General features: G+C 34.4%; 1 non-coding gene across 1 annotated transcript; it reads right to left on the reverse strand.

The window, feature by feature from the left end:
• Nucleotides 1-9,138: 9,138 nt before the first annotated feature.
• Gm26063 lies at nucleotides 9,139-9,245 on the reverse strand. Its single transcript, XR_003951729.1, has one exon. It is a non-coding gene; the product is annotated as a U6 spliceosomal RNA (small nuclear RNA).
• Nucleotides 9,246-9,502: the final 257 nt, after the last annotated feature.

The following is a 9,502-nucleotide window of genomic DNA, read 5'->3' on the forward strand; positions in this document are numbered from 1 at the left end:
CTTGTTCTACACCCTTGACAGCATGTGCTGTTACTTGAGTTTTTGATCTTAATCATTCTGACAGGTGTAAGATGGAATCTCAGGGTCCGTTTGATTTACATTTCTTTGACTAGAATGTTGAACATTTCTTCTTGGTCATTTCAGGTTCCTCTTTTGAGTATTGTCTGTTTAGATTTGTACCTCATTTTGTAATTGGATTACATGGGTTTTTGGTACCTAATGTCTTGAATTCTTAATGTAGTTTGGATATTATCTCTCTATGAGATATAGGATTAATGAAGATCGTTTCCTAATTGGTAGGCTGTCTTTATTGCATTATCGAGTGTGTCCTTTGCCTTACAGAATCTTTTTGGTTTCATGAAGTCCATTTATCAATTCTTGATCTTAGCACCTGAGCCACTGGTTCAGGAAATTGTCTCCAGTATCAAAGTGTTCAAGTCTATTTCTCACTTTCTCTCTTCTATTGAATTTAATGTATCCTGTTTTATGAGGAGATCTTTGATACACTAGGACTTGAATTTGTGCAGGGTGATAAGGATCTATTTGCATTCTTGTACATGCAGGCAGGCATCCAATTGGACCAACAGCATTTGTTGAAAATGCTTTCTTTATTCCATTGTACATTTTTTTGTGTGTGTGTTCTTTGCCAAAAATCAAGTGTCTGTAGGTGGTTTGGTTTATTTCAGGGTCTTTGATTCAATTCATGAATGGTATGTACTCGTAAGTGGATATTAATCATAATGTATGGGATACTCATGATACATTCCACAGACCCAAAAGAAGCTAAACAAGGAAGAAAAGCCTAAGGGAGAATGCTTGAATCTCTCTTAGAAGGGAGAATACAATTGTCATAGGAGGGAGTGGACTGGGTGGGAGAAGAGATAGGGAGTAGAATGGGGGTTCAGGAAAGAGCCAGGAGAATGAATGGAAATCTGTAGCTGGAGCACAGGGAGGAGGGGCATCTCCAGGAAGTTCCAGAGACCTGGGATGCAGAAGGCTGGAGGAGTCTATGGGAGTGACCTTAGCTGAGACTATTAGCAGTGGAGATATGGAACCTGTAGCCAGGAAGAACCCCAGTGGAAAGATAAGGACACCAACCCACCGCCAATACTTTAGACCCAAAATTTGTTTTGTCTATAAGAAAGTCAGGTAAAAAGATAGCTGAGGGAATGGCCACCCAATAACCAGCCAATCTTGAAATCCACTGCATAGCCATGCAACAATCCCTGACACTATTAATGATACTCTATTATGCTTGCAGACAGGAGCCTAGCATAATGTCCACTGAGTGGCTCCACAGAGCAGCTGACTGGAACACATGCAGAAACCCACAGCCATATGTTCGACAAAGCTCAGGGATTCTTATGGAATAGTTGAGGGAAGGATTGAGGGCTGTGAAAGAGATGCAGCCTTTACAGGAAGACCAACAGTGTCTTTAAAAAGTTCAGTACCTTTCAGATATTGAATCACCAACCAAAGGGACTGGATGTAGGAATAATCACACATATGTAGCAGATGTGCAGCTCAGTCTTCATGTGGGCCTTCCATATACTAAAGTGTGTGTTTGGGACGCTATCCTTAAAGTTGTTACCTGTTTGTGGATGTCATTGCCATTAATGGACTGCCTTGTCTGGCTACAGTGGGAGAGGATATGCCTAGCCCTGTAGAGACTTGAGGTACCTGGGTTGAGAGATACCCAGAGGGACCTTCCACACTCTCAGTGGAGAAATAGATGGGGAATAGAGGAAGGATGGGATGCGATGAGGGGGCTTCTGAAGGGGTGACTAGAAGAAGGGTAGTGACCTGGATAAAAAGTGAATAAATAATTAATTAATGGAAAAAATGAAATATTTTTAACACTTTCAGTCTCTAGGGTCACTTATGGTCTTGTCTTTCATCTTTTAGTCTAGTTTTGCAGCGTGTCTTCTATGACCCCTCACCATTATTTGTAAGGATGCTTGTGTTGGCAATATTCTCTTCTGAAAGATCAACACATGCTCATCTCAAGATCTTTAACTGAATCACATCTGCAAATTTCCTTTTGCCAGATATCATAGTCAATATTTCTTGATCAGAAATGGGAATATTTTTGACGTTATTATGCTGATAGATGAAAACCTAAAGTAGGGTAAACCTAAGTCCTACCACTACAAATCTAGTCCCACTACATTCGAACAACACAAACAACTGGGATCAAATATTCAAACTGTGAGCTGCTGGAAAGAAAATCCAGATATTGAAACACCAACCAAAGGGACTATCTATCCGGAGTGAAGGATCTGTACCTACTCACACCATTTTCATTGAATCAGTACTCTAGTTGTCTTCTCTATCGTGATGAACTGTCAGACTCTATTGTGAGTTGAAAAATTAATTTCTTATCTTAAATATGGATTTTGGCAAACATTGAGTCACAGTGATGAGAAAAATAACTAATACTCCTTACTTCCAGGAAAAAAATGGATATTGAGATATTGAGTTCTTATTTGGAGAATCCCATGTTTTGTCCTCAGTGACATCATATAGGGAACAAATGAAATTCTATAGAAGTACTATTCTAACAGGTACCAGAATTTTATTGAATAGTTTTACTCTTCTGAGATGGCATTAGGAAAGTTCCTATTCATTTCCTGAAGAATGTACAACTATCAAAATATGTATCTGGAAGATGAAGTGCTAATGCAGCAAGATGATGTCTCATGAGGAATTGGACCACCTGTTCTCATAGCTTATTCTAGCAAAATTTTCTCGCCTGATTTTATGTATTCATACACACAGCCAAAGAACTTGATAGCAACTCCCATTGCTTATGAGTCCATACAGGTTTTGAGAAGCAAGAAAGAAATTTAGGTTGGAAAGTTACTCAATATATCATTGGTAGACACTCATTAATCAGTTTTCTTCAGTAGGTGGTGATATTTTCTCTTTAAGAAAAAAAGTTGATCCAGAAAAAAAGGATATAAATTTACCTATAATAAAGTCAAGATTTTTGTGTTATAATTATACAATTTTACTTTCCTAAATACTAAGTGATCTTTATTTATATGAATATCTTGATATAATTTGAGGTTGCTGTATCATAAGGCTAATATAGCTGGGGACATATATGTCCAAGGTTTTGCTTGTTCTCATCAACACTTCTTTTAGAAGTCTTTCATGTTATCTTGAAAAGAGTGCTAGGAAAACACACATACCTATTATATGTGCTGGATCTAAAACTCAATCAGATGCAAAACTAACCCTGAGGTTATATTAATGGTTTAGTAACAATATAACATATACTTTTAAAAACTATACATATAGCATTGCTTTATCTCCTTTTAAAATTTGCTTTAAAGTATATCACTCTAAATTTAATTATATGTCACTAGTGTTTAGAATGTGTAAGTAAAAGAGAAATATGAGGGTGTCTATTCTGTTTGTATTGTTTGGTGTTAGGCTCAGTCTTATAGAGGTATGGCTGTAAGGGTGAACATGAGGTGGGATTCAATTATTAGTTGAGATGAAAAGTCTCTGTAGGTGTTATAATTCACGATAAAATAAGCATTTAGGATTTTATTGATAAGTATTATAATGGAGACTTAAAAGAGGGCAGCACAATTTTCCACAAGAGTACATAAGTAAGAATGCACTTACCTATTAGCTTTAGTAGCTCTTCATTAGTACAGTTTGTTCTTTGATCCTTTGATAATTTTCTTGATGCTATATTATTTAGTGTTAGAAAGTACTAACAACATACAAAGCAAAGCAATTTGTTGTAGTTTTGATGGAAAAAATGGCATAAAACTTGCATATGCACAATCCATTAGCATTAGGTATTAGATCATAGAGAATCTAGATCATATTTTTATTACACATTAACAAGTAGAAAACTAATTGTTTGATCCAAACCTATCATTCAACATAAAGTATGTGGAAGATAGTGAAAGAAGGGAATCAGTAAAGTAAACTTTATTCCTGTCAAATTTATTGTGGATATAATCATCTTGTTAATATTTGCTGTTAATATACAGCACTCTGATCAACAGAATATGTTCAGTATCCCGTACCTTGTCTATATGCTGTCTGCAAACTAATCCACAATTTATGCATTTGAGTGCACCAAAGGTACTTCAAATGTTATAGACACTAAAATAACTAATTGAAATGAAATATTTAATAACTGAAGTGTACTATTTTTCTATAAATTTATTTTACCCTTTAGAGATATCATCAGAAAATTACCATTTCTAGCATAATAGAAGAAAGCCAGTGAGTCCCAGTGTTGTTATTCCTTTAAGCTACAGTTCTTCCATTCGTCCAAACTTACTGATTGCATGAGTAACTATAGCCAAGTGATATTAGATTTTCCCATACTCCAGTTGGTAATGTCTTCTTCACATTTAAAATATTTCAAATGATCATAATGGCTTATTAATTCTCCCAAGTGATAGGTATATTTAAGAAGACACTTTTTAGCAGTCTTTTATCTTTATACAAACTTACCTTGGAGTATAACTCTTAGTAATCTGGTGTCTCTATGTGATTCTTTAAATGGGAAAGACAAAGGAATTAAATTAATGTAAGTAGAGATTGCTGGCCTACAAATATCTGTTCCATTTGAACTCCAAATGTCTGGTAATTGTTTCTATAATTGTGAGCATTCTAGTAATATTCTTGCTAAACTTTCTAGTTTATTTGCTACTGATTCATTTTGAAAATAGATTTTTACCTCAAGAATATTAGGGTAGACCCAACCAAAAAGAAGTCCTTAAAATTAACAAAGTATATTTAAATTAACAAAATTTGACTGCATTTTGGTTATGAATTCTTGGTATAGAAAGTTTATTAATATCACATAAGATGTGATGTGGGTTTTTGTAAATATTAGTTCTCTATGTGTGTGTCTGTGTGTATGTGTGCCCACGTAAACATTACATAGACATGCATACTCATGTGACTATTTCTTTGCTTATATCTCAGTATGTTTTTTTACGTGGGAGCCTTGGTAATTTGTGATAAGATTACCAGAACCTGAAAATAAAATAGATAAAAGTACAGAAAAGATCAGGTATAGTCTCTTCTCTGTATATTAGGTCATAACTTTCTACTAATGCACACAGTGCTCAAAATACTATATGTATAAAATTCTGACAAAATCACAAAGATTTTTACTCCCTGCCCCACATGCTGGCCTTTTCACAGTGCTTCAGCAACTGTTCAGTTGAAGATGACTCTGATATTTCTACTTAAGCTCTCTGGTGCCAAAGAGTCCCACATGCCGGTAAAACATAAAGTAGTACATATGTGAGTGATGAAAAACATTGCAGTATATGGCCCATTCTGCGATGACACATTTGAACAAGTTTGTGAATCTTGTTGATGCTTTCCTGTCCTTCTTCACTTGCTGATATATTTTCACTGAAGACTGTCATTTGGCTAATTATCAAGAAGAAACCAGATTCAGACATGCTTTTATCTGAATTTTTAACCTGAAAGCCTTAGCCAAGAAGTTGAGGTTAGAAGATTATCAGTGTAGTATGAAGAGATGCATCCATTATGTAGAATTGAAAGTAAAGATTCCACAAATGCATCCACAAAGAGTAAAAACAGAAACAAACATCTTTCAGATATGTGTCAGTTCTGGAATGACCTATTAATGAACTCCTATTAAATAAAATCTCAAATATATTTCATTTAAAATGCTCAAATTAAACCTTAAGGCATGCTGTTACAAATTAAAAATAAACAGTTGATGGGTGTAACAAAATACACAGCTCAGGAAAAATATACTAAGATAATAAAGCAGAAACAAAGGATCTTGTATTGCATTATCCTACTTCTATAATTTAACAAATAGCCACAAGTTATGTAAGTCAATGCCTAGCAAATTAAACATAAATCCATATCTGTTCTGACTCCTGATTTGATTTTAATATAAGCACAAAATAAAGCATTTGAAGACTGTTAAATGGTAAAAATATAAAACATAAATATCTCATAAAGGTGAAAATATTGACATTCTGGCCTATTGGAAATATCTTATAAAATCTTATCTGCGGTGATGAAAATTATCTTTGACTTAATAAATAGCACATCTGTGACAATCTTCCAGGTTTATTTAGATTTCTGCAGGATGGTTGTCAGAAGACAAAACAGCTATGAATAAGGTTGGTGGGAAACTTTTAAAACCTTTAAAAATTGAGTCAAGTCATAATGTTTTATTTTTTAATATGTTTGCCATTAACATTTTATACAGATTAAAATTTATAGCGAACTTTAAAAAGGAAAATAATGCAAAACTCTTGTCTATATGTAAATAAATAAAAAGATAATTTTTAAAGTAATAGGAATATTTTATAATTTGTTTTAATTGTACTTAGAAGGATAGTCATGATTGTCATAGTTCATTGAAAAGAAAATCTCAGTTGTGTAACTTCATTATAATTTATGCTTCCAAATATAGTAGTGTGACCAAACACAAATAAAAATAGAATACTATTAAGTGAAATGTGATTTCAATTAGTTAGAGTCTGCTACATTAATCTCCTGGCCATATAGTGAGGCCCAAAGCATTAAAATAAATAGAGACTCTGCTCTCATCCTTTGATGTCTGTAGAGTTTGGCTTTTAAAAGCTTCATTCTGATTGCTGATGCTCTGGAGTAAACATCTGAGTTCTCGCTGGTGCTGAGTAGACAGGCAGAAAAAAACAACATCTATACCAGGACTTTAATTGAACTGTTTACTCATAGACATTAGTGTATGTGTGAATTCAGACAAAAATACTATATTCTGTTTATTGTTCCTTTTTTATTGTAATGCACCCAGTACTGAGGTACTATGGAACTTGGGTTTATAGCTCATGTATGATACTGCTCCCTCAGGTCACAAGCAAGGCCTGGTCTCTCTTAGTCCACTACACAGCATTTTTGGTCTTACAAACCTATGAGATCTGCAGACTAAATGGCAGAAGGGAGGCCCGTATTATGTAAGACTAATTTGTAGTATTCTATATCAAGTATTTTGACATAACGTCTTTATCGTCTGCTTGTATGTAGAATTTGGCAGTGGTGAAGTAGTGGTCCTTCAATATATTTTCTAGGACTCTAAAAACCAAATAAAATAGCATTAATTCTGGGACATAAGTTTGTTAGAGATTTAGTTACAGCAGAAATCTGGTAGTTGATTATGACCATGATAAGTACTGCCTCTTAAAAGTCATGGAGACATATTTGTAAAGATATTCATGAAAGGAAAAGGGCAGACATGTACTGAATGAAAATTACCCATGACATGATTTATATTCTGAGCATGGACTCTACGAGTTTAGCATAGTTACTGAATAAATTGAATGGTGGAGGAAGTTCAAGGGGTGCTTGTACAAAATGATGAGAAATAATTAGCAGAAGAAACATGAGTGTTACCTACCTACCTGCCACTCAGTCAGACAGACAGACAAAGTTGATTATGGAAAAACTGGGAAACATTTTATATGTTATAGAGAGAATGTAAGAACACTGGAACTTATGCTATAATTAACTGGTTGGAAGGGAATGCAATTTCTATTCCCTTTCTGACTGCCATTGCCCCCACCCAAACAAAACAAAACAAAACAAAACAAAACAAAACAAAAACTTGGGAACTGTTTATGCACATATTCTTCAATATGTAGAACCAATTAAATTATAGAGATTGTTTATTTCAAAAAGTGTTGGTTTGTATGAGTTTTCATTCCTTATATTTTCTGTTGCTCTAATCATGGCCAAGACAATGTGGAATTGTAATATCAGAAGGATGGCAGGCATTGTGGATGGAACGTCAATATCAGAGCTCACAACTGGGAACAAAATTTTGAGATGCTTGAGACTATGGAGGACATCACATTCAAACAGCCACATCAACCAAATACCTGTGTTACATTTGTTAATTGCCACATAGAAATCAAAGTCCTATCCCTTAGTGGTATTAGTGGGGTAGTAAGGAGACCTTCATTTTTACCTTTGGTAATATTGTTTGGATAACATAATCAATTCATGAACTGAAGATTGTTAATATAGATCAATCAGAAACCTGGTTTTGTAAATCTGCACAGTGCAGAATCACCTGGAAACAGTCTCCATGGGGAACTGTTCCTAAGAAAAATCTGAATTTTCTTTTTTGTTTGTTTTGATTTAGACAAGAAATCCTGAAACATACAAGAATGGAGATAATAAGTTATCTCCATTAATCATTAATTTTTAACTGCAAATGAAAGATGAGTGTTTCCTAGATATTATTTAAGCTATTGGAATAATAGGAGTGAACAGGTGGCTCAGTAGTTAAGAGAACTTCTTGCTCTTACCGAAAATGGAAGTCTAGTTCCCCTAACAATATGACAACTCACACCTGGAACTCCAATTTCAGGGAACTGAATGTGTCTCTGGGCTTTCCAGCCTTTTGCCCACCTTTTGATATGAATGAGAGTTGTTATATAAAATGCCTTTTAAAATATATTCTAATATTTTTCTTTTAATTTTAGTAAAGGTTTAGACTCTATTTCAATTGAGGAAATAGATAGATTGTGCTAATAATTTCCATTAGTTACAGACCAAAAACTCATGTCTATGCTTCGTCGTTTGGTTATTACATAGAAATAATTAATGGAAAAATGAATGATGTGCTGGGATTAGTTTACGAGTTGATGGCAGATTTCATAACACACAATAAAGAGTATATTAAAGAATATATATTAATATATAATAAAGGCAAACACTCTTCCATTGTTGGTAGGAACGCAACTGTGTACAGCCACTATGAAAATCAATATGATGATTTCTTGGAAAAGTGTGGCTCGATCTACCTTAAGATCTAGCTATAGCACTTTTGGATATATACCCAAAGGAGACCCTATCCTATCTTGAAGACACTTCCTCAAATGTTTATATCTGCTTTATTCATAGTAGCCATTCATTATTGGAAACAACATAGATATCTCTTAAGAGAAGACTAAACTTTTTTTTTAAAAGGTGTTGGTCTCAGCTGTATAAAAGCAATGGCAAATTTGCAGACAAGTAGATAGGATTAAAAAAATGTTTTGGGTGAGAAAACCAGACCCAGAAAGACAAATGTAGATATTAGCTTTTGTTTTGCTTTTTTTTTTTTTTTTTTTTTTTTTGCTTTCTAATATGGAACACTTCATGAATTTGCGAGCCAGCCTTGCGCAGGGGCCATGCTTATCTTCTCTGTATCTTTCCAATTTTAGTATATGTGCCGCTGAAGTGAGCACGATATTAGTTTTTCAGTAAAGGATAATCATGCTACAATCCATAGACCCAGAGAAACTAAGTAGCAAGGTAAGATCTAGGAAATAGAATAGATTTCTCAGGTGGACTTGGAGAGGGATGAGATGGGAATAAGAGGGATCTGGTTTGAGGGAGTGATCAAGGAATAGTGTACTATAAGAGATGACTAAATTTGAAGGCATTATGTTGGGGGGGGCATTTGAAAGCCCAGTACAGTAGAAACTCCCAGGGTTTTACATGT

This window comes from Mus musculus, chromosome 15, assembly GCF_000001635.26.
Source record: "Mus musculus strain C57BL/6J chromosome 15, GRCm38.p6 C57BL/6J".
NCBI lineage: Eukaryota > Metazoa > Chordata > Mammalia > Rodentia > Muridae > Mus > Mus musculus.